Below are 25698 nucleotides of genomic sequence, written 5' to 3'. Positions count from 1 at the left end.
CACTCTTCTGTGTGCAGACCTGCGTTACGGGCCAGAACGTAGCTACCTGTCCTGTACAAAAATCCCTGTTTCCGCGTGACGAGCAGTTTGACTCGTCTTCCCTGTTGTTTCTCTCTGAATCTCTGGCTGCCCCTCTTGGATCTCAACCTCCCGCCTGGACACGGACCTGTTGACGCCTTGCTATACCCCTGACTACCTGCCTGTCTCACGGACATTCCAGCATGCCTTTCCCCTCCGGGACTTCCGCCTCTCGCTCAACACTCCCGGTAACACACAACAGTTAATTCTCACATAGTCGCGCACCATGCACATTGGATCTAGTCACACTCCATTCTCTAGTTTATTTATATTATCGGTTGTTATTATATATATTGTAAATATATATAATAAATACATAGAGCTGAACTTCGCCCTTGTTGTCTGTGCCGTCTACTCCCCCTGTACATAACATTATACTTACTAAACCATCTCATGTGTGATGTCTGTCGGAGAGTTTTCATGCGTATTTGTACATGCTATCGTAATAAATTAAATCATTATATCTATTATTGAAAAATGTATTGACTAATATTCTGCTATTTAGAAAAATAGGTTTTATAAAATTATGTAAAAATACTGGGAAAAATTAATTATTGGAACTAAATACACAAAGTTCCACTTTAAGCAAATAGTCAAAACACGTCATCAAATATATTTGTATTTCTAATTATATATTTGCTGTTAAATTATGTAAACTGACTATTCACATATTTTTCATAGAATTATTTAGAATAATACATGTGAGTTTTTGACGTGGAAAAAGAAAAAAGTATATATAATATTTCCCACATTTTTAAAATCCATTGACTCGTTTTCTGAGAATTTCTCCGCGGAATTTTGTTTTCCGCTGATATTTTGAAGTGTCCACATTCTCTGCTGAGCTTTTCGCAAAGCCTCGGAGATATCACTGGGAGCTGAAGTGGAGCAGACTTACTTATGTGATAAATATCAGTCAAGAAGCCCTTTCTGTCATGGGAGGAAAAGAAAAAGCTTTGGCCCGAGGCGTTCTGTAACAGCGAGTGGGAAGCTGCTCATTCACAGCCTGCAGGACCCGAGTCGGAATACGGGGGAGACGCGCCGCACTTTTCTAACCACAACAAATTGAGAATTCCACTTAAAACACATCAAGATGATCTGCCTCATTCCAAAGAATGTGTGGGCGGATGAATGAAAAAAGAGGATTGCTTGGCATGATTTAAAAAAAAAAAAAAAAAGACTTCAGAGGGAGAAGAGTAGCAACCCTTTACTGGTTGGCCAGAAGGGAAATACACAATCAAATATTTTGAGAAAAAAAAAAAAAGAATAATTAGCTTTGACAAAAGATAAAAAAATACTCACTTTTGATTGACACTGTATTCATTTAACAACATGTTTGTTATTGTGTTTGTACTCAACTGCAACACATCATACTTCAGGCTGTTTGTAATATTTTGGTCACCTTAATTTAGCAACAAAATAATCATAAAAAAAGTGGTTTTAGCTCCAGGTCGAACTAAATCGGGACATTTGTTTACATTTTGAAACACTTTCCCCCCCCACAAATAATCGGTTCCACGGTCACAAATGCTGTATTGCACGACATGTTTGTCATTTAACTGTAATAAGAAGTTAAACGCCACTAATTAAATGTCTAAATGTACTTTTTTACAAGGGAAGATGCATATGTTGAATGTTAACACTAAGGAGTGAGTGTGTGGCACACTCAATGGCTGCACTGACACTGCACCGATACAGTGTCTGTGTTTCATAATGGCGCCATATGCTGGATTGAAAGAGTGACATCTGAACATAAACACACTTTTTGTTTACCCTTTCTGACTAGCTTAAAAAAAACATACTTTTTAGAAATCCTGACACATTGTAATGCTTCACCCACAAATATCTAATACAGCTAACCCTATTAGTAGTGATGGATAAATGATGCCTCAGTGAGTGTGTGGCACACTCACTGGCTGTATTGATACTGATGAATTAAAAAAGTTAATATATTTGACCAGCAAACAAAGTTAACAAATAAAAATCTGCACAGCTATTCGTTTAAATTATGCACACACCATCCATCCATCCATCCATACAGTACATACATATATATATATATATACTGTATATATATATATATATATATATATATATATATATATATATATATATATATATATATATATATATATACAGTATATAGAACAAAGATATGAATGCAACAATTGTTTTTGCTCCGATTTTTCATGAGTTGAACTCAAAGATCTAAAACTTTTACTATATACACAAAACACCTATTCCTCTCAAATATTGTTCACAAATCTGTGTTAGTGAGCATTTCTTCTTTGCCAAGATAATCCATCCCACCTCACAGGTGTGGCATATCAAGATGCTGATTAAACAGCATGATTATTGCCCAGGTGTGCCTTAGGCTGCCCACAATACAAGGCCACTCTAAAATGGGCTGTTTTGCTTTATTGGGGATGTGGCGATCGCGGCCTGTGGAATGTTGGTCCACTCTTCTACAATGGCTGTGCCAGGTTTCTGGATATTGGCAGGAAGTGGAATACGCTGTCGTACACACCAATCCACAGCATCCCAAACATACTCAATGGGTGACATGTCCGGTGAGTATGATGGCCATGCAATAACTGGGATGTTTTCAGCTTCCGGGAATTGTGTACAGATCCTTGCAACATGGGGCCATGCATTGTCAGGCTGCAACATCAGGGCATGGTCTCGGGAGAATGGCACAACAATGGGCCTCAGGATCTCGTCACGGTTTCTCTGTGCATTCAAAATGCCATCAATAAAATGCTCTTGCGTTCGTTGTCTATAACATACGTCTGCCCATACCATAACCCCACCCACACCATGGGCCACTCCATTTACAACGTTGACATCAGCAAACTGCTCTTCCACACGACGCCGTCTGCCATCTGCCCTGAACAGTGAAAGATTCATCTGTAAAGAGAACACCTCTCCAACGTGCCAGACGCCAACAAATGATAGCATTTGCCCACCCAAGTCGGTTACGACAACGAACTGCAGTCAGTTCGAGACCCAAATGATGACGACGAGCATGCAGATAAGCTTCCCTGAGACGGTTTCTCACAGTTTGTGCAGAAATTATTTGGTTATGCAAACCAATTATTGCAGCAGCTGTCCGGGTGACTGGTCTCAGATGACCATGGAGGTGCACCTGCTGGTTGTGAAGGTCCTGGGCTAGTGTGGTTACATGTGGTCTGCGGTTGTGAGGCCGGCTGGATGTACTGCCAAATTCTCTGAAACGCATTTGGAGACGGCTTATGGTAGAGAAGTGAACATTCAATTCAACAGCTCAGCAACTGCAAGCTCCCTCAAAACTTGCGACATCTGTGGCATTGTGCTGTGTGATAAAACTGCACATTTCAGAGTGGCCTTTTATTGTGGCCAGCCTCAGGCAGTGGTCCCCAACCGGTACCGGTCTGTGACGCATTTGCTACAGGGCCGCAGACAAACAAATAATTTATAAACGACTGCATTTTCTTCGACGTAACATTCGCCTTTCACACTAGACCAGGGGTCGGCAACCCAAAATGTTGAAAGAGCCATATTGGACCAAAAATACAAAAACAAATCTGTCTGGAGCCGCAAAAAATTAAAAGCCATATTACATACAGATAGTGTGTCATGAGATATACATTGAATTAAGATGACTTAAAGGAAACTAAATGACCTCAAATATAGCTACAGATGAGGCATAATGATGCAATATGTACATATAGCTAGCCTAAATAGCCTGTTAGCATCGATTAGCTTGCAGTCATGCAGTGACCAAATATGTTTGATTAGCACTCCACACAAGTCAATAACATCAACAAAACTCACCTTTGTGCATTCATGCACAACGTTAAAAGTTTGGTGGACAAAATGAGACAGAAAAAGAAGTGGCGTAAAACACGTCCTAGAAAGTCGGAGAAAGTTCTCCATGTAAACAAACTACGGTGAGTTCAAAGACCGCCAAAATTAGTAGGACAAAACGGCGCTCGCCAAATACTTGAATCAGTGAAGCATGTTTAATATAAACAATGTGCTTTATAACAATTAGGGAGATTTGTGTCATGTTTGTCCTCCTACAGAAACCATATTAAAACAAAAAATATATTTTTTCCCCTCATCTTTTTCCATTTTTCATACATTTCTGAAAAAGCTCCAGAGAGCCACTAGGGCGGCGCTAAAGAGCCGCATGCGGCTCTAGAGCCGCGGGTTGCCGACCCCTGGTGTATATATATATATATATATATATATATATATATATATATATATATATATATATATATATATATATATATATATATATATAGAACATATATATATATATATATATATATATATATATATATATATATATATATATATATATATATATATATATAGAACATATATATATATATATATATATATATATATATATATATATATATATATATATATATATATATATATATATATATATATATATATATATATATATATGTATATATATATATATATATATATACACACACACACACATATATATATATACACAAATACACATTTATATATAGTATGGGTAACAATTTAGTATGGGGAACATATTCTAAGTAACAAAGACTTATTTAAAAGTTGTTTGGATACTAGGGGCACATATTGTAAGTAACAAAGACTTAATTGAGAGTTATTTGGTTAGGGTTAGGGGGTTAGGGTTAGAGGGTTAGAGTTAGGGTTGTTGTATAATAAGGCCTAGCAGAATAAGGCATTAATAAGTACTTAATGAAGACTAATTAAGAGCCAATATGTTACTGATTTGCATGTTAATAAGCAACTAATTAATGGTGAATATGTTCTCCATACTAAAGTGTTACCATAGTATGTATATACATATATACGCAACACTCGTCAATGAGCTAATTAGTAAACACGAAAATAACATCATAAAAGAAAAGATTATATATAGCGCTATAAGATCAAAAGTATTCCTCACGTGGGAATTTTCCCAATTATTTTTGTTTAATTTACATCGATGGTGGTGACGAACACTGATATCAAAACGTGGCACGCCATGACGACCGACAGGATGCTCACGTACTCCCGTTTAGATGAAGAATCAATCTCAATGCTCACGAAGGGTTAATAAAAGTTGCAGCAACTAGCGTCTGTTTGTGTCTTTTTCGCCATCTCGGGGGATGTCAAAGTCCACCAGCCTGTCGGTCCATGGCCACATTTGTCTACTAGCAGGTGAGAGATGCATGAATTATAATCTAGAATTTACTTTTAGCTCAGTGTGTCAACAATAGCAGCGTAAGCTAGCATTAGCTCACTGCTATCAATGCACCGCTAACATAGTCCGTCTGCGTTAGCACTTATAATAACAATAGCACTCATATTTGGTTAATTTTCAGATCACGACATGCAAATGGAGTATTGTTGGCGCTTTCTGGATGTTTTTGGAGAGGGTACAATGGGCGCAATAGAGTACTCTCGATCTGTAGACTCAATTGTCCGACCTATTTCGTTTAGCCAAAATTGTATTTATCACGGCTACCTCCGATAAAAGTTTGGCGCTTCAGAGTCAATTGCGTATCGGCCCCACACGTCATTTAACCCAGTGTTTTTCAATCTTTTTCGAGCCAAGGCACATTTTTTTTCATTGGAAAAATCCCGAGGCACACCACTAGCGGAAAACATAAAAAATTGAAACTCAGTAGCTGATACTGACAGTAAAAAGTAGTTCTCGCAAATGTTGGATATGAATTCAAACCATTACCAACCATGCATCACTATAGCTCTTGTCTCAAAGTAGGTGTACAGTCACGACCTGTCACATCACGCCGTGACTTATTTGGAGTTTTTTGGTGTTTTCCTGTGTGTAGTGTTTCCTATTTTATTGTTGCTTGTCATGGACGGATGTACTTTGTGGACGCCGTCTGCTGCTCCACACGCTGTAAGTCTTTGCGCTCGTCCAGCATTCTGTTTTTGTTTACTTTGCAGCCAGTTCCGTTTTAGTTTCGTTTTGCATAGCCATACCTAACCTTCAATGCCTTTTCTTAGCGGCACTCGCCTTTTGTTTATTTTTTGGTCTAAGCATTAGATACTGACGGAAGCAGATTTGTACATATATCCATATTTAAGTCTTACTTCTTTATTTTCATAGTCATATTACAAAACAGCTAGTGTTCTTCCAATTGTGCTCTTTTGGTCTGCAAGTACTGTGTGTCGGCCTTGAAATTATGCAGGTATGCAGGGAGTAGCCATAACTCAGGGAGTAGCCATAACAACGAGGGTGGGAGCGAGGGACAGAGGGAAGAAGACAGGACTTCCGTTGGTTTTGGGGGGGAAGATCGATCTTAGCCGCGCGAGTAAACGCTTCTGTACTGGATTGGTCTCACGTTTGTTTTCAAAGCTTTGAAAATAAATCACAAAATACCCATTCTGTCTTTTGGTCAAATTGAAGTCAGTTTATGTGTCATAAAAAGAACTTGGGAGCAGCCAGCACAACTTAAATTACCTGGGAGGAAAATCTGCTGGGAAGCAACAATACCTTTTTACCTGCACTGCCTCCCGCTGTCGTCTGCATATTGTGATCACGACAAACCATGTTCCCGACATCTACAAAGCAATTAGCTACCTGCTGCCACCTACTGATATGGAAGAGTATGACACGGTTACTCTGCCGCGCTCTAGAGAGCACCGACACTCAACAACGGCACATTATTTGCGGATTATAATCACTGGTTTGCAAAAAATATTTTTAACCCAATTAGGTGAAATGACATCATCTCCCACGGCACACCAGACAATATCTCACGGTACACTAGTGTGCCGCGGCACAGTGGTTGAAAAAACACTGATTTAACCCGTACCTACGCAACAACCCTTTTAGAGACGGATTTCCATGTTAAAATTGACGGAAAAGTAGCGGAAGAAAAAGCAAGTGGATCCTTTGATACTGGTGGTGCAGAGGTATGGCCGCATGTTTCATGGGGCCTGAGAAGGCGGAAAAGGCTCAGACGTGGACAAAGGCTGGAAAAGTGCACTAAGTTGTTTATTATATGTGCTGCCCGCGGGTCAGCCGCCCCAGATAGGATTTTCCGTGGCATTTAGCGTCAGATTGATTGATACCGCCTTGTCCCTCTATCACAATCTGTCAGTCTCATCCAATCTTATTCACTCTCTGCAGAGGACAGACACAATCTCACAGCGTGTGTGTGTTTTGGCATTCCATAGAGCCTCCATGTTTGTTTGTTTTTCTTTTCCAATGTACTTTTATCCACCAACAGTAGTGATAAAAGTATTCAATTTCATTTTTTCATTTTTTTTTTTTTTTTTTTTTACATTCTAAGCTAAGCAAGGGGACAAATAGTTGGGGATGGAAGTGTGTCCCAGATAGACATCCGTCATCACGCGGCGGCTGCAGGCGGGAAGATAAAAACCCAAGAAGGATGAGCGCCTAACGCCGGCCCTCGACGCCCGGGAGCCGCTCGCCCCGACCCAAATTTCAGCCCGGGCCGAATAATCCTGCTCTGCATGCAAAAAGTTCCCCTCTGCAGAAACATCGTGGCTGGACTGATAAGCCGATGCCTAGCTGATATTGGAGAAAGGCAGAACGGTCTTTGTCCTCCAGCCCGTCCAAAAGTGATGGCCCTAATATTTTGGTGACCTTACACCATATTGCCAAAAGTATTTGGCCACCTGCCTTTACTCACATATGAACTTGAAGTGCCATCCCATGGAATTGTCCAAAAAGTTTTGGTATCCTGGAGCATTCAAAATTATTTTCACTGGAACTAAGGGGCCAAGCCCAACTCCTGGAAAAACAACCCCACACCATAATTCCTCCTCCACCAAATTTCAGTGCAGTCCGAAATGTAGCGTTCTCCTGGCAACCTCCAAACCCAGATTGGTCCATCAGATTTCCAGATGGAAAAGCGTGATTCATCAGTCCAGAGAAGGCGTCTCCACTGCTCTAGAGCAGTGTTTTTCAACCACTGTGCCGCGGCACACTAGTGTGCCGTGAGGTACAGTCTGGTGTGCTGTGGGAGATTATCTAATTTTTTGCAAACCAGTATTTATAGTCTGCCAATGATGTGTTGTTGTGTCAGTGCTGTCTAGAGCACGGCAGAGTAACCATGTAATACTCTTCCATATCAGTAGGTGGCAGCCGGTAGCTAATTGCTTTGTAGATGTGGGAAACAGTGGGAGGCAGTGTGCAGGTAAAAAGGTGTTTAATGCTTAAACCAAAAATAAACAAAAGGTGAGTGCCCCTAAGAAAAGGCATTGAAGCTTAGGGAAGGCTATGCAGAACAAACCTAAAAATGAACTTGCTACAAAGTAAACAAAACCAGAATGCTGGACGACAGCAAAGACTTACTGTGGAGCAAAGACTGCGTCCATAATGTACACCCGAACATGACATGACAATCAACAATGTCCTCACAAAGAAGGATAAAAACAACTGAAATATTCTTGATTGCTAAAACAAAGTAGATGTGGGAAATATCGCTCAAAGGAAGACATGAAAATGCTACAGGAAAATACCAAAAAAAGAGAAAAAGCCACCAAAATAGGAGCGCAAGACAAGAACTAAAACACTACACAGAGGAAAACAGCAAAAAACTCAAAATAAGTCACGGCGTGATGTGACAGGTCGTGACAGTACACCTACTTTGAGACAAGAGCTATAGTGATGCATGGTTGGTTATGGTTTAAAGTCATATCCAACAATTGGGACAACGACTTTTTACCGTCAACTGAGTTTCATTTTTTAATGATTTCTGTTGGTGGTGTGCCTTCGGATTTTTTCAACGCAAAAAAATCTGCCTTGCCTCAAAAAAGGTTGAAAAACACTGCTCTAGAGTTCAATGGCGACGTGCTTTACACCACTGCATCCCACGCTTTGCATTGGACTTGGTGATGTATGGCTTAGATCCAGCTGCCCGGCCATGGAAACCCATTCCATGAAGCTCTCTGCGTACTGTTCATGGGCTAATTGGAAGGTCATATGAAGTTTGGAGCTCTGTAGCAACTGACTGTGAAGAAAGTCTTTGCACTATGCGCTTCAGCATCCGCTGACCCCTCTCTGTCAGTTTACGTGGCCTACCACTTGGTGGCTGAGTTATTGTTGTTCCCGAACTCTTCACTTTTCTTATAATAAAGTTGACTTTGGAATATTTAGGAGCGAGGACATTTCACGACTGGATTTGTTGCACAGTTAGCATCCTATGACAGTTCCACGCTGGAAATCACAGAGCGGCCCATTCTTTCACAAATGTTTGTAGAAATAGTCTCCATGCCTAAGTGATTGATTTTATACACCGGGCCAAGTGATTAGGACACCTGATTCTCATCATTTGGATGGGTGGCCAAATACTTTTGGCAATATAGTGTATGGAGCTACGCAAGAAGAGCAGTTGAACATGACTGCAAATGACATGCGGTGAATTTCATGGCTGGTGGTAATAATAATATTGGTTGCTCATTAAGACAATAACAAGTGGGAGGATAAAATTCACTTTAAAGTACCAGCAGAGTGGAAAATCAAGTTACCTCCATATTGAAGGTATCCTCAGATTTCACGTTCAAGGTGATTTATTGATGTCCATTTTTTCACAAAAAGCGCTATACTAGTATAACCCATTTACCATTTTACATGTACAAGGCATATAAGAACTGAAATTAGGTTTTCAGCACAGAGTCATGACACCGAAAGACTTCCAAAGTTTGCAGATAAATAGATAGGATTAAAATAGAATCAGTCTCACGGAGATTTACGAGACAGTTTTGAGAGATAATTAGCAAGCCAGTCACGTGATCCGTGACGTAGAGTTAGGAACCAGAGATACCTTCCCCATCAACGACAGTGCTTTGTGAGAGCCAACAACGATGACATTGGGAAAAATTATGATCCAGGACCTTATATTTTTGAGCCTGGACACAAAGAGGATGAGCAATAAGTTTTAGAAGCCGACTGCTAAAGGGGTGCAGTTTTATTGAAACACTAGAGCATCAACAGCATTGCTAGGTGCTAAACATACAAACTAACTATAATAAACAAAAATAAAACACTGTAATATTTCCACTCTCGCTGGGGTGACGACCGACAGGATGCTCACATAATCCCGTTAAAATTACAAATCAATCTTAATGCTCACGAAGGGTTGAAAATAGTTGCAGCAACTAGCGTCTTTTTGTGTCTTTTTCACCATCTCGGGGGTTGTCAGAGTCCGCCAGCCTGTCGGTTAATGGCCACATTTGTCTACTAGCAGGTGAGAGATGCATGAATTATAATCTAGAATTTACTTTTAGCAAGTTTGAGGCAAAGCAGAAGCTGCCGCCGGCTCAGTCTGTCAACAATAGCAGCGTGAGCTAGCAATAGCTCACTGCTATCGATGCACCGCTAAAATAGTCCGTCTGTGTTAGCGCTTATAATAACAATATCACTCATATTTGGTTAATATTCAGGTCACATGTAAATGGAGTATTGTTGGCGGTTTCTGGATGTTTTAGAGAGGGTACAATTGGTGCAATAGAGCAGTGTTTTTCAACCACTGTGAGATACAGTCTGGTGTGTCGCGGGAGATTATGTAGTTTCACCTAAATGGGTTACAAATATTTTTTGCAAACCAGTAATTATAATCCACAAATGTGCCGTTGTTGAGTGTCTGTGCTTTCTAGAGCTCGGAAGAGTAACCGTGTAATACTCTTCCATATCAGTATGTGGCAGCAGGTAGCTAATTGCTTTGTAGATGTCAGGAACATGGTTTGTCGTGATCACAATATGTGGGAGGCATCGTGCAGGTAAAAACACTTAAACCAAAAATATACAAAAGGATAGTGCCGCTAAGAAAAGGCATTGAAGCTTAGATATGGCTATGCAAAACAAAACTAAAACTGAACTGGCTGCAAAGTAAAGAAAAACAGAATGCTGGACGACAGCAAAGACTTACAGCGTGTGGAGCAGGAGACGGCGTCCACAAAGTACATCCGTACATGACATGACAATCAACAACGTCCCCACAAAGGAGGATAGCGTCCGCACAACTTAAATAGCCTTGATTGTGAAAACAAAGCAAGTGCGGAGAATATCGCTCAAGGAAGACATGAAACTGCTACAGGAAAATACCAACAAAAGACGACAAGCCACCAAAATAGGAGCGCAAGACAAGAACTAAAACACTACACACAGGAAAACACCAAAACATTCTAAATAAGTTACGGCGTGATGTGACAGGTGGTGACAGTACACCTACTTTGAGACAAGAGCTTTAGTGAGGCATGCTTGGTTATGGTTTGAAGTCATATCCAACAATTGCGAGAACAACTTTTTATTGTCAATATCGGCTGCTGACTTTCTTTTTTTTTATGTTTTCTGCTGGTGGTGTGCCTCAGGATTTTTTTCTATGAAAAAAATGTGCCTCGGCTCAGAAAAGGTTGAAAAACACTGCAACAGAGCACTCTCGATCTGTTGACTCAATTGTTAGCTCTTTTTTTTTTAACGATTTTGAATGCATAAAAAAAGCTAAACAGACTTAGACTTAGACAAACTTTATTAATCCACATGGGAAATTGTTCCTTGAGCATTTGTGTTCTTGTCTTATATAAGGACTGTGAATGATCAACAGCACATCTTTTACCAATGTGTCAATATGTCATATTTGCATACATGGTCAGAGTGCAGAAGCGTTACTCCAGTGATGTCAATCTCCGAAAATAGAATAGCTAAGTATTGGGAGCGGAATATTCTAAAAGGCTGATTTAATTTGTGGCATTTTGGGATGTTTAGATGGTATTTTCACATACTTCACGGACTGTAAATACAATTGGATATGGTTTAATGGATACAATGAAACACAATTAAGCAAACAAAGTCAACTTATTTTTTCCACTCTACTCATACTTTAAAGGCCTACTGAAATTATTTTTTTAATTTAAACGGGGATAGCAGATCCATTCTGTGTGTCATACTTGATCATTTCGCAATATTGTCATATTTTTGCTGAAAGGATTTAGTAGAGAACATCGACGATAAAGTTCGCAACTTTTGGTCGCTGATAAAAAAAGCCTTGCCTGTACCGGAAGTAGCGTGACGTCACAGGTTGAAGGGCTCCTCACATTTCCCCATTGTTTACAATGCAGCGAGAGCAATTCGGACCGAGAAAGCGACGATTACCCCATTAATTTGAGCCAGGATGAAAGATTCGTGGATGAGGAACGTGAAAGTGAAGGACTAGAGTGCAGTGCAGGACGCATCTTTTTTTGCTCTGACCAAAACTTAGGTACAAGCTGGCTCATTGGATTCCACACTCTCTCCTTTTTCTATTGTGGATCACGGATTTGTATTTTAAACCACCTCGGATACTATATCCTCTTGAAAATGAGAGTCGAGGACGCGAAATGGACATTCACAGTTTATCCCCACGACAATACATCGGCGAAGCACTTTAGCTACGGAGCTAACGTGATAGCATCGTGCTTAAATGCAGATAGAAACAAAAGAAATAAACCCCTGACTGGAAGGATCGACAGAAAATCAACAATACTATTAAACCAGGGACATGTAACTACACGGTTAATGCTTTCCAGCTTGGCGAAGCTTAAAAATGCTGTTGCTAACAACGCCATTGAAGCTAACTTAGTATAACGGGACCTCACAGAGCTATGATAAAAACATTAGCTATCCACCTACGCCAGCCAGCCCTCATCTCCTCATCAACACCCGTGCTCACCTGCGTTCCAGCGATCGACGGAAGGACGAAGGACTTCACCACGATCATCCGTGCGGTCGGTGGCTAGGGTCGGCTAGCGCGTCTGCTATCCGAGTCACAGTCTTCCTGTTTGTGTTGCTGTAGTCCGCCGCTAATACACCGATCCCACCTACAACTTTCTTCTTTGCAGTCTTCATTGTTCATTAAACAAATTGCAAAAGATTCACCAACACAGATGTCCAGAATACTGTGGAATTATGAGATGAAAACAGAGCTATTTTGTATTGTATTCAATGGGGTACCGATACTTCTGTTTCACTGGTTACGTCACGCGCAAACGTCATCATCCAAAGACGTTTTCAACCGGAAGTTTAGCGGGAAATTTAAAATTGCACTTTATAAGTTAAAGGCCTACTGAAACCCACTACTACCGACCACGCAGTCTGATAGTTTATATATCAATGATGAAATCTTAACATTGAAACACATGCCAATACGGCCGGGTTAACTTATAAAGTGCAATTTTAAATTTCCCGCTAAACTTCCGGTTGAAAAACTCCTTTGGATATGACTTATGCGCGTGACGTCACAAAATCCACGGAAGTGGTTGGACCCTATCGGACCCGATACAAAAACCTCTTGTTTTCTTCTACAAAATTCCACAGTATTCTGGACATCTGTGTTTGTGAATCTTTTGCAATTTGTTTAATGAACAATGGAGGCTGCAAAGAAGAACGTTGTAGGTGGGATCGATCGGTGTATTAGCGGCTAAGTACAATACTTACAGCAACACAACAAGGACTTACTTAGCAGATGCCTAGCCTATGCTAGCCACCAAACCCACGGATGAAGTCCTTCGTCGCGCCGTCGATCGCTGGAACGCAGGTGAGCACGGCTGTTGATGGGAAGATGAGGGCTGGCTGGCGTAGGTGGAGCGCTAATGTTTTTATCATAGTTCTGTGAGGTCCGGTTGCTAAGTTGCTAAATTAGCCTTAGCGTCGTTAGCAACAGCATTGTTAAGCCTTACCAGGCTGAGAATTTTTCACCGTGTAGTTACATGTACATGGTTTAATAGTATTGTTGATCTTCTGTCTATCCTTCCAGTCAGGGATTTATTTATTTTGTTTCTATCTGCATTTGAGACAGATGCTATCACGTTAGCTCATGTTGCGGAGGTTCGTCGATGATGGGTGTCCTTCGTCGCGCCGTCGATCGCTGGAACGCAGGTGAGCACGGCTGTTGATGTAACCGTGTAGTTACATGTACATGGTTTAATAGTATTGTTGATATTCTGTCTATCCTTCCAGTCAGGGGTTTATTTCTTTTGTTTCTATCTTCATTTGAGAACGATGCTATCACGTTAGCTCAGTAGCTAAGTGTGTCACCGATGTATTGTCGTGGAGATAAAAGTCACTTTAAATGTCCATTTCGCGTGCTCGACTCTCATTTTCAAGAGGATATAGTATCCGAGGTGGTTTAAAATCCAAATCCGTGATCCACAATAGAAAAAGGAGATTATGGAATCCAATGAGCTAGCTTGTACCTAAGTTACGGTCAGAGCGAAAAAAGATACGTCCATCACTGCCTCTCTAGTCCTTCACTGTAACGTTCCTCATCTACGAATCTTTCATCCTCGCTCAAATTAATGGGGTAATCGTCGCTTTGTCGCTCCGAATCTCTCTCGCTCCATTGTAAACAAAGGAAAATTGTGAGGAATTTTACCTCCTGTGACGTCACGTTACTTCCGGTACAGGCAAGGCTTTTTTTTATCAGCGAGCAAAAGTTGCGAACTTTATCGTCGATTTTCTCTACTAAATCCTTTCAGCAAAAATATGGCAATATCGCGAAATGATCAAGTATGACACATAGAATGGATCTGCTATTCCCGTTTAAATTAAAAAAAATTCATTTCAGTAGGCCTGTGTTGCAATGTTAAGATTTCATCATTGATATATAAACTATCAGACTGCGTGGTCGGTAGTAGTGGGTTTCAGTAGGCCTTTAAGGAAATGCCGAAAGAGAATGAATCCAGGCTACTTTTCCAGGTAACACTTTAATTTGTTGTAAGAGTTCCCCTTATGTTTCTTTTAGTTTGAAAAGTCTCTCGGAAGCTTTGCTCATCTGTAAAAAGACGGCAGCAGCAAGCACACGCCGGCTCACTTACTACCCCCTCAAGGTGAGTCAGAGTACTGCGCGCTTAGCCGTATGACATTTCCTTGCAGGCTCTTGTGCAATTAGCAAGAATCCTGATGTCACGCTTAAATTAAAAACATCACACAGGTCCGAGAAAGTTAGGGTGTGTAATAAGTGTTTCTGAAAACATTATATTGGCAACATGTGACCAAGAGAAACAGGCACACCTCACCCAGCCCAGTTTTTGAAGAACTGCACACTCTGAGGGTAGGTTTAGCTCGTGCATCCTTATTTCCGGTTTTTGTCTTATATTTGATCAGGAAATGTACACATTTTGTAATTTTTACCAAAGACAATGGTTGAAATATATGTTGGAATCACACAGAAAATACATTTATAACAGTTCATTGGACAAATATTAATTATTTCATGTTTTCACTGCACTACTTCAAACAATCACAATAGTAAAAACCATGGTGGCTTTTTTTCCTTATAGTACAAAATGAGTAATACACGTTTACAATATCGGTTATTTACACACATTGCGTTGAATTTTATCATGCTGAACATGTATTTGGTATACAAAGTACTACAGTAGGATTCATATGGTCATCCGTCGTGTTTACCTGACACATGAAACAAGACAATTTTTTTTTTTTTTTTTTTGGGGGGGGTGCACTTTCCACTTTAGCAGCAAGATGGCATTAGAGTGTTGACTTTCCTGACATATGTTTTGTGGCAAGTCCAACTTTGACCACAGCGTCAGTTGCTATGTAGAGTGGCGGTTTCCATAATTTTCAGCAGACGGCCTTGCAAAATGACCAACCCCCCTCTTCCCTTCACGTGAGATCCACTCAGGAATGGGGCCATATGAATCCCTTCCCTACTGTAAACATATATCGTTACTTACATGAATGAGTTAACATTTATTGGGACTGTTTCAACAGTTTGTGTTCAATCTTAAAAAGGTGTTTATTTTTGGGGGGGTTTGGTAAGTATGCTCAGGTTGGTTCCTTGTGAGGCCGGTTGGATGTACTGCCAAAGTACAAGAACAAAAGCCCAAACAAAAAACAGATTAACTTAAACAGCTTCAATGGCTTTTAAAATGAAACTACAAACAGGTAATTGTCGAATAAATGCATGTATCTAAAAATAAATTAAAATCAATAATTTCTTAGACACCCCTGATCCAGCAGCAATACAAGTCTGAAAAAGGTGTTTGATGGTGAACCTGCAGAAGGATTATTACCATTGCTAATGTTTAAAGCTAAGCTAATGAAAGGAGGAGGGACGTTCAAATGTCTCACAATTGTACTTTGAGGTTGACAGTCCAATCAGACTCCTCGGAATCAAATAGTTAAAATAATTAAAGACGCCTCTAAATAATAATGTATTATTTTACAAGATTAATTTTCAGGAAAGTTGCAGACAAGAGCAACAATAATGCTGGATTTCCACTGAATGCAAAACGGTCGCAGACCGCCACACACGCAGGCCGGCGCACTCTTTCCGTTTTTATCCAAGTCAATGTGTCAATTTCCACCGCTAAATATATGCAGAGCTTCCATTTTTTCCAAAACCCGCAACAAATCTGTTCAAATCAGCTCAAATCTGCCCGTGTTGGACAGGCAGTCATGCACAAACACAACAGTATCCAATTTAATTTCAAAATAAAACACTCCGTCTTCAAGGCGGATCGTATTTTACACTTTGAAAGGTCCTAATGGGCGGCGACGCACATGAAGTCAACTTGTCAAAGGTTTTCAGACTTCATTTCATCTTGACACAAATGGATGAGGACATGCTGATTCATGACGTCCCAAATTAAATAATAATGTGCAGGCATATCCCGGGCAGCTAAATGGGGATCTGTGTCAAATATCAACTGATACGGAGACCGGGAAGGCAGATGACTGATTGTGTGTCACGCTCGGATGATGTCACTTTATTACTATCTCCCTTGTCACGTGATTTTTCACGAGAACTCGTTAAAAAAGTCTGCACTGTTTCGCTGCACGACGGAGCCACAACAGAACGGCGGTGGGGATTGTCAGGCGGCGCCCTCTGATTGGGCTAAGTCAGGGGTTCTTAACATTTTTGACATCGGGGGCCCAACTTTTTCATTAAGAAGGGGCCTCACTCAAACATCAACACTAATCTAAGGCTTAATTTTAGCCCTATACATGATAAACCTTGTCAAATGACATGAAAGCATGGGTCAATCTTAAAGATTATCATCAAGGCTTAGGTCAGGCTGAATACTAATCAAACATACTGCAAAACTGATACATACAATTACGCAGTGTTACAATATATAAATTCTAACTAACTTAATGATAAATAATATATATTTTTAATAAAACTAAAGTGCAAATGAAAATACAGCTTGACCACTTCAGTCATAATTTTTGCGCTTAAGAATCGTATCTAAACCCCCACTCCCTCCCCTCTGTTGCAAGTTTTGTTGATTCTATGTAACTTGTTTATGTGTGCTATGGCTCCGAGGTTGTTTTCCTTGGCCTCAGTCTGCACCCCCTCCCAGGAGTCCAGCCTTTGACTGAATTTTCCTAACGTTTGCCTGTTTCTCACCCGTTTTTGTAAGGGGCGCCGGAAGTTGTCTCCCTGTAATGTTTGTCTGATCTTGAATGGGACTGTGCTGAAAAACTAAAATTTTCCCTCGGGGATTAATAAAGTATTTATGATTCTGATTCTGACTGTAGCTCCAGACTTCTTTTGTTTGGAAAAGTGGTGGAAAAGTGTATTACAACTGCAGCCAATAGGTAACCTGACTCTCGCCAGATCATCGTAGTTCAATGAGCTCCACACAAGGATCTGGGATCGAAGGCAATGCAAACTCCTTCAAGATAGCAAAAAATAATGAACCAATCAGGATCGCCGGGCAGGATTTCATAGATGTGACGTAGCGCCGAAGCGACTGTTTGATTCAAACAACAATGGCGGCAAGGAGTCGTTTGCTGACATATTTTCTTAGCACAAACGACATCGATTGTCTACTGTCATTGCTGCGTTGTTTCAGTAAAAGTTCTCTAACTTTTCGCTCTGTCGTTATCCAATATGTCGGCTGTTCTGTTTTGGATTTCCCAGCGTCGCTCTCATCAGCGTCATGGGTTGATTTCGATGTGAGTGGTTGAAGTAGCACGTCATTCAAGATAACGGACAAGTGGTTTATCCAATCACATACAATGTTTTTTTTACAAGGCCCCGCCTTCTGAAACACATCTCTATTGAGAAGTCCCAGATCCTTGAGTGGAGCTCAGCGAACTACAAAGATCTGGCGAGAGTCAGATGACTAATCCCTCCCCTCTGTTGCAAGTTTTGTTGATTCTATGTAACTTGTTTATGTGTGTTCTGGCTTTGAGTTTTTTCCCCCTGGCCTCAGTCTGGACCCCCTCCCAGGAGTCCAGCCTTTGACTTAACATTTTTTTAAAAAAAGTTAAAGTTAAAGTGCCAATGATTGTCACACACACTAGGTGTGGTGAAATGATTCTCTGCATTTGACCCATCACCCTTGATTACCCCCTGGGAGGTGAGGGGAGCAGTAGCAGTGGCCGCCCCGGGAATCATTTTGGTGATTTAACCCCCAATTCCAACCCTTAATGCTGAGTGCCAAGCAGGAAGGTAATGGGTACCATTTTTATAGTCTTTGGTATGACTCGGCCGGGGTTTGAACTCACAACCTACCGATCTCAGGGCGGAGACTTTAACCACTAGGCCACTGAATAGGTTTACTCCCCCCCCCCCTCTCCAACGTTTACTTGTTTCTCACCTTTTCTTGAAAGGGGCGCCGGAAGTTGGCAGACCCGTCAGCGATCCTTTTTCTGTCTCCCTGGAATGTTTGTCTGATCTTGAAAGGGACTGTGCTGAAAATCTCAAAATCAGGTGTTGTATTTAACGAGTATATTTAATATTTTACGTACAGTTTGAACAGTAACACCGGGTTTGAATGTCAGAAAATACAGCACTGTACTTTACTCAAGTAATTCTTTGGTGTGCCACGAGTGGTACGCATAGCACAGTTTGAGAATCCCTATGCATTTGATTTTAATTTGTTTTACGTACAAATTGATGGATAATTTGCTTTGACATAAGTCAAGGTGATAAATATTTATTTCTATTTGTACAATAACATTTGCAATACAGTATATATTTGTGGCATGATCAAATGTTAAAAAGGTCATATTATGATTTTTTTGGTAACACTTTAGTATGGGGAACATATTCTAAGTAACAAAAGACTTAATTTAGAGTTATTTGGACACTAGGGGAACATATAAGGGTTAGGGTTAGGGTTACTAATAAGCAATAATTCTGAGGTTATTGAGGGAAGACTCTTAGTTGAAGAGAAGTGAATTATATTTATATAGCGCTTTTCTCTAGTGACTCAAAGCGCTTTACATAGTGAAACCCAATATCTAAGTTACATTTAAGCCAGTGTGGGTGGCACTGGGAGCAGGTGGGTAAAGTGTCTTGCCCAAGGACACAAAGGCAGTGAATAGGATGGCAGAAGCGGGGATTGAACTTGGAACCCTCAAGTTGCTGGCATGGCCACTCTACCAACAGAGCTATACCGCCCCTAATGGCTTACTGGTTGTATAATAAGGCCATGCAGAACAAGGCATTAATAAGTACTTAATAATGACTAATTAAGAGCCAATATGGTACTAATTTGCATGTTAATAAGAAACTACTTAATGGTGAATATGTTCCCCATACTAAAGTGTTACCCTGATTCTGATTCTGACTTTAGCTCCAGACTTCTTCTATTTGGAAAAGTGGTGGAAAAGTGTATTACAACTGCAGCCAATAGGGACCACAGCTGAGAAACAGACATTTTATGGCGGCCCTCTAAGTGGCGCTCGCCGCCCAACGATTATGACTTAGGAAACACAGGTTTGATCCGACATGATGCGCGGTTCTAAATAAATACTTCCTGAAACAAAATAGCCATATGATTCACTGTCAGCGAGTTGCAGGACTCAATGGACGTGATTGTACGGGCATCGCACGCCGTCACCGGCGTTCAAGTGCTATCCCTGGTAACATAATGCGGAATACAAGAGAAACACGCGTCATTTTATCGGGAAGCCACAACTGTGTCCTCTGCCCTGCCGTTCACTCCTCTTTGTCTTCCTTTCCTGCAGGGCCCGGAGGGTGGCAGCCATTATAGATGTGCGAACCAATTACTGCTTCCACACTATACAATATTCATGCAACACTTAGCCGACGGTCCGGAGGTTAATATTTCATCCGCAGATACGACGGCGGAAGCGCACGAGCAGAACAGGGCGCCAAAAGGGAAGGGCTTTAAAATACCTCGTATACGCTCCGGCTTCAATGTCACGGTCTGCACGTGAGAGGCGGCCTGATTGATGACAAAGCCCTCGCCGGGCAGGTTGGAGTCCGGTGTATATGTGGGCCAGTGGCCTGAGGCGTGGAGGCGGACAGATTAGTTTCTCAATAAACAATCCGCCAGCCGTCTGCCTGGGTCGGTTTCAGCAGCAATTAGGCGACGTTAGTGGCTGATTGACGTATGTGGATAGATTGCTTTTGGCCTCCCCGACTGTACGGTAATTGTAATCCTTATCGTATCCTCTCACGTGGCCGTGCTTCATAATGACCAGTCATTACAATTTGGAGACGCCGGGAGGGCCGGCGAGCGGCTTAGTGCCATCCCATGTTGATGGAGGAAGGTGGTTGTCTGGCGTGAGCTTTAGAACCACAAATGTTTTTACGTCACAAATAGAATAAACATAGACCAATTCTGCTTTTGCTAGGACTGGATTTTAAAGGTCTACTGAAACCCACTACTACCGACCACACAGTCTGATAGTTTATATATCAATGATGAAATCTTAACATTGCAACACATGCCAATACGGCCGGGTTAACTTATGAAGTGCAATTTTAAATTTCCCGCCACACTTCCGGTTGAAAACGTCTAGATAGGATGACGTTTGCGCGTGATGTCAACGGTTGAAGCGGAAGTATTCGGAGCCCATTGAATCCAATCCAAAAATCTCTGTTTTCATCTCAAAATTCCACAGTATTCTGGACATCTGTGTTGGTGAATCTTTTGCAATTTGTTCAATGAACAATGGAGACTGCAAAGAAGAAAGTTGTAGGTGGCATCGGTGTATTAGCGGCGGACTACAGCACAGCAACACAACCAGGAGGACTTTGAGGATTGCAGACGCGCTAGCCGAACAACCTCACCTAGACTTCCTCCATCTCTGGGCCGCCAACCGCATCGGTGATCGGGTGAAGTCCTTCGTCGTACCGTCGATCGCTGGAACGCAGGTGAGCACGGGTGTTGATGAGCAGATGAGAGCTGGCGTAGGTGCAGAGCTAATGTTTTTAGCATAGCTCTGTCGAAGTTCCGTAGCTAAGTTAGCTTCAATAGTGTCGTTAGCAACAGCATTGCTAAGCTTCACCAAGCTGGAAAGCATTAACCGTGTAGTTACATGTCCAGAGTTTGGTAGTGTTGTTGATCTTCTGTCTATCCTCCCAGTCAGAGACTTATTTGTTTTGTTTCTATATGCAGTAAAGCCTGATGCTATCACGTTAGCTCAGTAGCTAAAGTGCTTCACCGATGTATTTTCGTGGGGATAAAAGTCACTGTGAATGTCCATTCCGCGTTCTAGACTCTCATTTTCAAGAGGATATAGTATCCGAGGTGGTTTAAAATACAAATCCGTGATCCACAATAGAAAAAGGAGAGAGTGTGGAATCCAATGAGCCCTTGTACCTAAGTTACGGTCAGAGCGAAAAAAGATACGTTCTGCACTGCACTCTAGTCCTTCACTTTCACGTTCCTCATCCACGAATCTTTCATCCTAGCTCAAATTAATGGAGTAATCGTCGCTTTCTCGGTCCGAATCCCTCTCGCTGCTGGTGTAAACAATAGGAAAATGTGAGCAGCCCTTCCTCCTGTGTCGTCACGCTACTTCCGGTAGGGGCAAGGCTTTTTTTTATCAGAGACCAAAAGTTGCAACTTTGTCGTCGTTGTTCTCTACTAAATCCTTTCAGCAAAAATATGGCAATATCGCGAAAGGATCAAGTATGACACATAGAATGGATCTGCTATCCCCGTTTAAATAAAAACATTTCATTTCAGTAGGCCTTTAAGGTTCTTCCTATGGTTTATAAAATGTTTTTATGGTATTGGGCCTTCTTATCTATCAGATTTGCTTTTACCCTATGAGCCTTCCCGGGCCGTGAGATCCTCCGGCACTCATCTCCAAATGATTCCAAAAGTCAGGACACAAAGTCACGGGATGGCATCTTTCCACCATTATGGCTCCCTGTCTATGGAACAGCTTGCCGGAGGACCTCAGGGCTGCGGAGAACGTTCGTGTTTTTAGAATCGGAATCCAGAATCAGAATGGTTTTTTTTGCCATTGTTTGAGAACGGGTTCACAAACTAGGAATTTTACTTGGTGCAATCGTGCAACATAAAACACATAACACAGAATAGAATAACATGAGCTGTAACTGAGCTAATAGCAGTGTTGGGACTAACGTGTTACAAAGTAATATTAGGTAACCTTTAAAAGATATTCAATTGCATGCAGTATTGTACATGTATTTGGTTCACTGTTGTTACTGTAACGCCTTTAGTTTAGGCGGTGACTAGTAATCTAACGCGTTATTTTTTATATTCAGTAACTCAGTTACCGTTACTATATGATGCATTACTACATAAAAAATAACGTAAAATAACGCAGTATCGGCTAGAAACAGAAGATCTGAGTGTGTTTTATTGGAGCGCTGCAGTGTCGTCCTTCTGAATCTCTTGTGTCACAAGCCGGAGGTGCGCTCTGTGTGTGTCTGGGTGTGGGTGCGCAATACAATGTAAACCGTTGGCTAACCAAAAAGTAACCACAGAACACTATACCGGTATAGTGTTCTGTGGTTACTTTTTGGTTGGCCAAGCGGACGTGACGACAGGCTGTCCTCACTTAGGTCCGCACGGACGTGGAGGGGGCGTGCCTTAAGTCCGGCTGGAAATCGTGAGAAATACGGGAGAATGGTTGTCCCGGGGAGAGGCACTGAAATTCGGGCTGCTGTCTCGGTTCGGCTGCTGCTAATAAGGGCGACAGGTGATTAGATAACCAGCCCCAGCTGGGCAATCTACTCATCTGCCGCTGGCTTCGAGGCCGGTCCTTACACACCCTGCTCCGCGGCAGGCCCGCAGACCACGCCCCCCTCCACAACACACATACATATACACACATATAGTCGTTACATAATGTCCATAAACAACACTTTTTGATTATCATATTTTAACAACTTGATGGATTACTTGTCGTAAGTCAAGGCGACAAGCAGATATTTAAGTAAGTATTTATTTTTGTGAACTCAAATATAAATGCTTGTGATGTCTTGCTGCATGATTAAATATCACAATGTAGTTCATACATAATTGCATGCGGTACATTTTTCTGTCAATATAAAAAGAATAAATACATTTAATCAGAAAGTGCTTTTATTTTTTTCCAGCCTTATGCAGTCCGCATAAATGACCTGTCAAATCACATAAAATAACATGGCGGACCACCTTAAATATTGTGTGTATGGGATTTGCATAACTACTGAAAATGTGAAATCAAACCATGGAGGCATGGTGGAGATATTTATAAAAGTCAAATGTTTACTTCCTTCATACTTCCTCCAAACAAGCCATTTGGAATTTGCACAATTTGTGACGTGTTTCCCAAGAGTGACGTCAGCGGCTATCTCCATATATGGTAAAGATTTACCCAAAGAGTTGTGTGCGAGTCCGCCATTGTAGCTCCTTTTTCTATATCCTTCAGTTATGCCGCAGACTGGCTCGTACATGCACATGCATCCTCCGCCGATGCCATTTTTAATACAAAGTATGGTTAACTTCTGTCAGTAGACTCGCTATGGAAACTAACAATTACAACAAGGCTGGCGAAGAGAAGACGCTGTTGAAGTGGAGGCACGTAAATAAGACCGCCCACAAAACAGCGCATCCTGAAGATACGTTTGAAGATGGTCTGTAAAACAATCTATGCAACATATTGACCATAGAACCATTATTATATATTATGTAGACCACAAGGAAGAGATTTAAAAAATAAAAATCATAATATAACTCCTAAATGATGTGGCGGGCCAGATAGATTATCAATCAACATTTTTTTGTATAGCCCTTAATCACAAGTGCCTCAAAGGGCTTCACATACAGACATCCCCTGATCTGAACCCACATCCGGACAAAAATAAATAAATAAAAAAAACTCCAAAAGCTCAAAATGGGAGAATCTGGCCCCTAGGGAAGGGGCAGCAGTTGTGGCGACCCCACTCCTGGATCCCGAGTGGGTACAGTAATTGAATGGTTACATTCATGGTAATGCGAGGGTCCCGTGCATCGGTAAACCAGCACAGGGTCGTACGTTGGAAGTGACCTGGCGGACCACATAAAATGACATGGCGGGCCACATAAAATGACATGGTGGACCACATGGGACAAGCGGTAGAAAACAGATGGATGGATGGACCACATAATATGAAGTAGATGGCAACATTAAGTGATGTGGCGGGCCTCATTTATGACGTGGCGGGCCAGATAAATGAGGTGGTGGACCACATAATGACTTAGACATCAAATGATGTGGCGGGCCAATTAAAATGGTGTGACTCACCACATGAAATGACATGAGGGGGCCACTTAAAATGCGGTGGCAGGCCAGCTAAAATGGCATAAATATAACAACATAAATGATGTGGCGTTATACATGAAACGATGTGGTGTACCACATAAAATAATGTGGCGGGCCAAATAAAATAATAATGCAGGCCATTAAAATGACGTGAGGGGCCACATAAAATGACGTGCAGGACCATATAAAATGACGTGGCGCACCACTATAATGACATAATAGAATATATATATATATATATATATATATATATAATATTATTTATATTATTTATATATTATATACATAATGTATTAAATATATTATATTATTTATTATTATTCTTGTCTATTGTGAACTGTGGCGCTGAATTTTCCCCAGGGATCAATAAAGTACTTTCTATTCTATTCTATCTATTAAATGACTATGGTGGGCCAATTAAAATGAAGTGACGGGCCAAATAAAATGAAGTGGCGGGCCAAATAAAATGGCTTGCCCAGCAATAAATGATGTGGCAAACTACACACAGTGATATGGTGGACCAAATAAAATGCCGTGGTGCGCCACCATAATGATGAAACGGACCACGTTAAATAATATGGTGGGCCAGCTGCAATGAAGTGGCGGGCCAAATAAAATGAGGAGGCGGACCTCATAATATGACTTGCCGGGCAATAAATGATATGGTGGACCAAATAAAATGACGTGGCGAGCCAGAGCTGGTGCCCGAGCCTTGAGTTTGACACCTGTGTTTGACAATCGCTTTCTCTTAAGGTATTCATGTGTGATTTCCACAAGTGTCTGTACAGACGGAAGTAGAAACACGGGCATGTCTGGATGACTCGCCTCCATATTTCCACTGGTTAGCTCCGAGTTACGAAACCGCTTTATTATGAAGCTGGCTGTGGCGCGTTCTTTCTGAAGTCACTTTCTGTGTGGGACGGGGTCTTTCTGGTGTCACTTCCAACGTTCCCTCTAAGGTGCGCGCCTGTGCAATTGCGCACTGCTCAAGCGTCCTCTGCGCACGGCAAATCTATGCCGCGCACGAAATCAAATAAAAAAAATAAGCGCATAACAATTTTCGACACACGGACACGACAGAGAAAACAGTTTTCGTCATCATTGTTCAAATA

General features: G+C 41.3%; 1 long non-coding RNA gene across 1 annotated transcript in view; it reads right to left on the bottom strand.

Moving 5' to 3' along the window:
* Nucleotides 1-25698, bottom strand: part of LOC133646869 (uncharacterized) — a 95892-nt gene that overhangs the window by 28511 nt on the left and 41683 nt on the right. The window lies entirely within an intron of this gene.

This window comes from Entelurus aequoreus, linkage group LG03 (genome assembly GCF_033978785.1).
Source record: "Entelurus aequoreus isolate RoL-2023_Sb linkage group LG03, RoL_Eaeq_v1.1, whole genome shotgun sequence".
Lineage (NCBI taxonomy): Eukaryota > Metazoa > Chordata > Actinopteri > Syngnathiformes > Syngnathidae > Entelurus > Entelurus aequoreus.
Note: the sequence above shows the minus strand (reverse complement) of the source record. Positions and strands in the feature narration are given on the sequence as shown.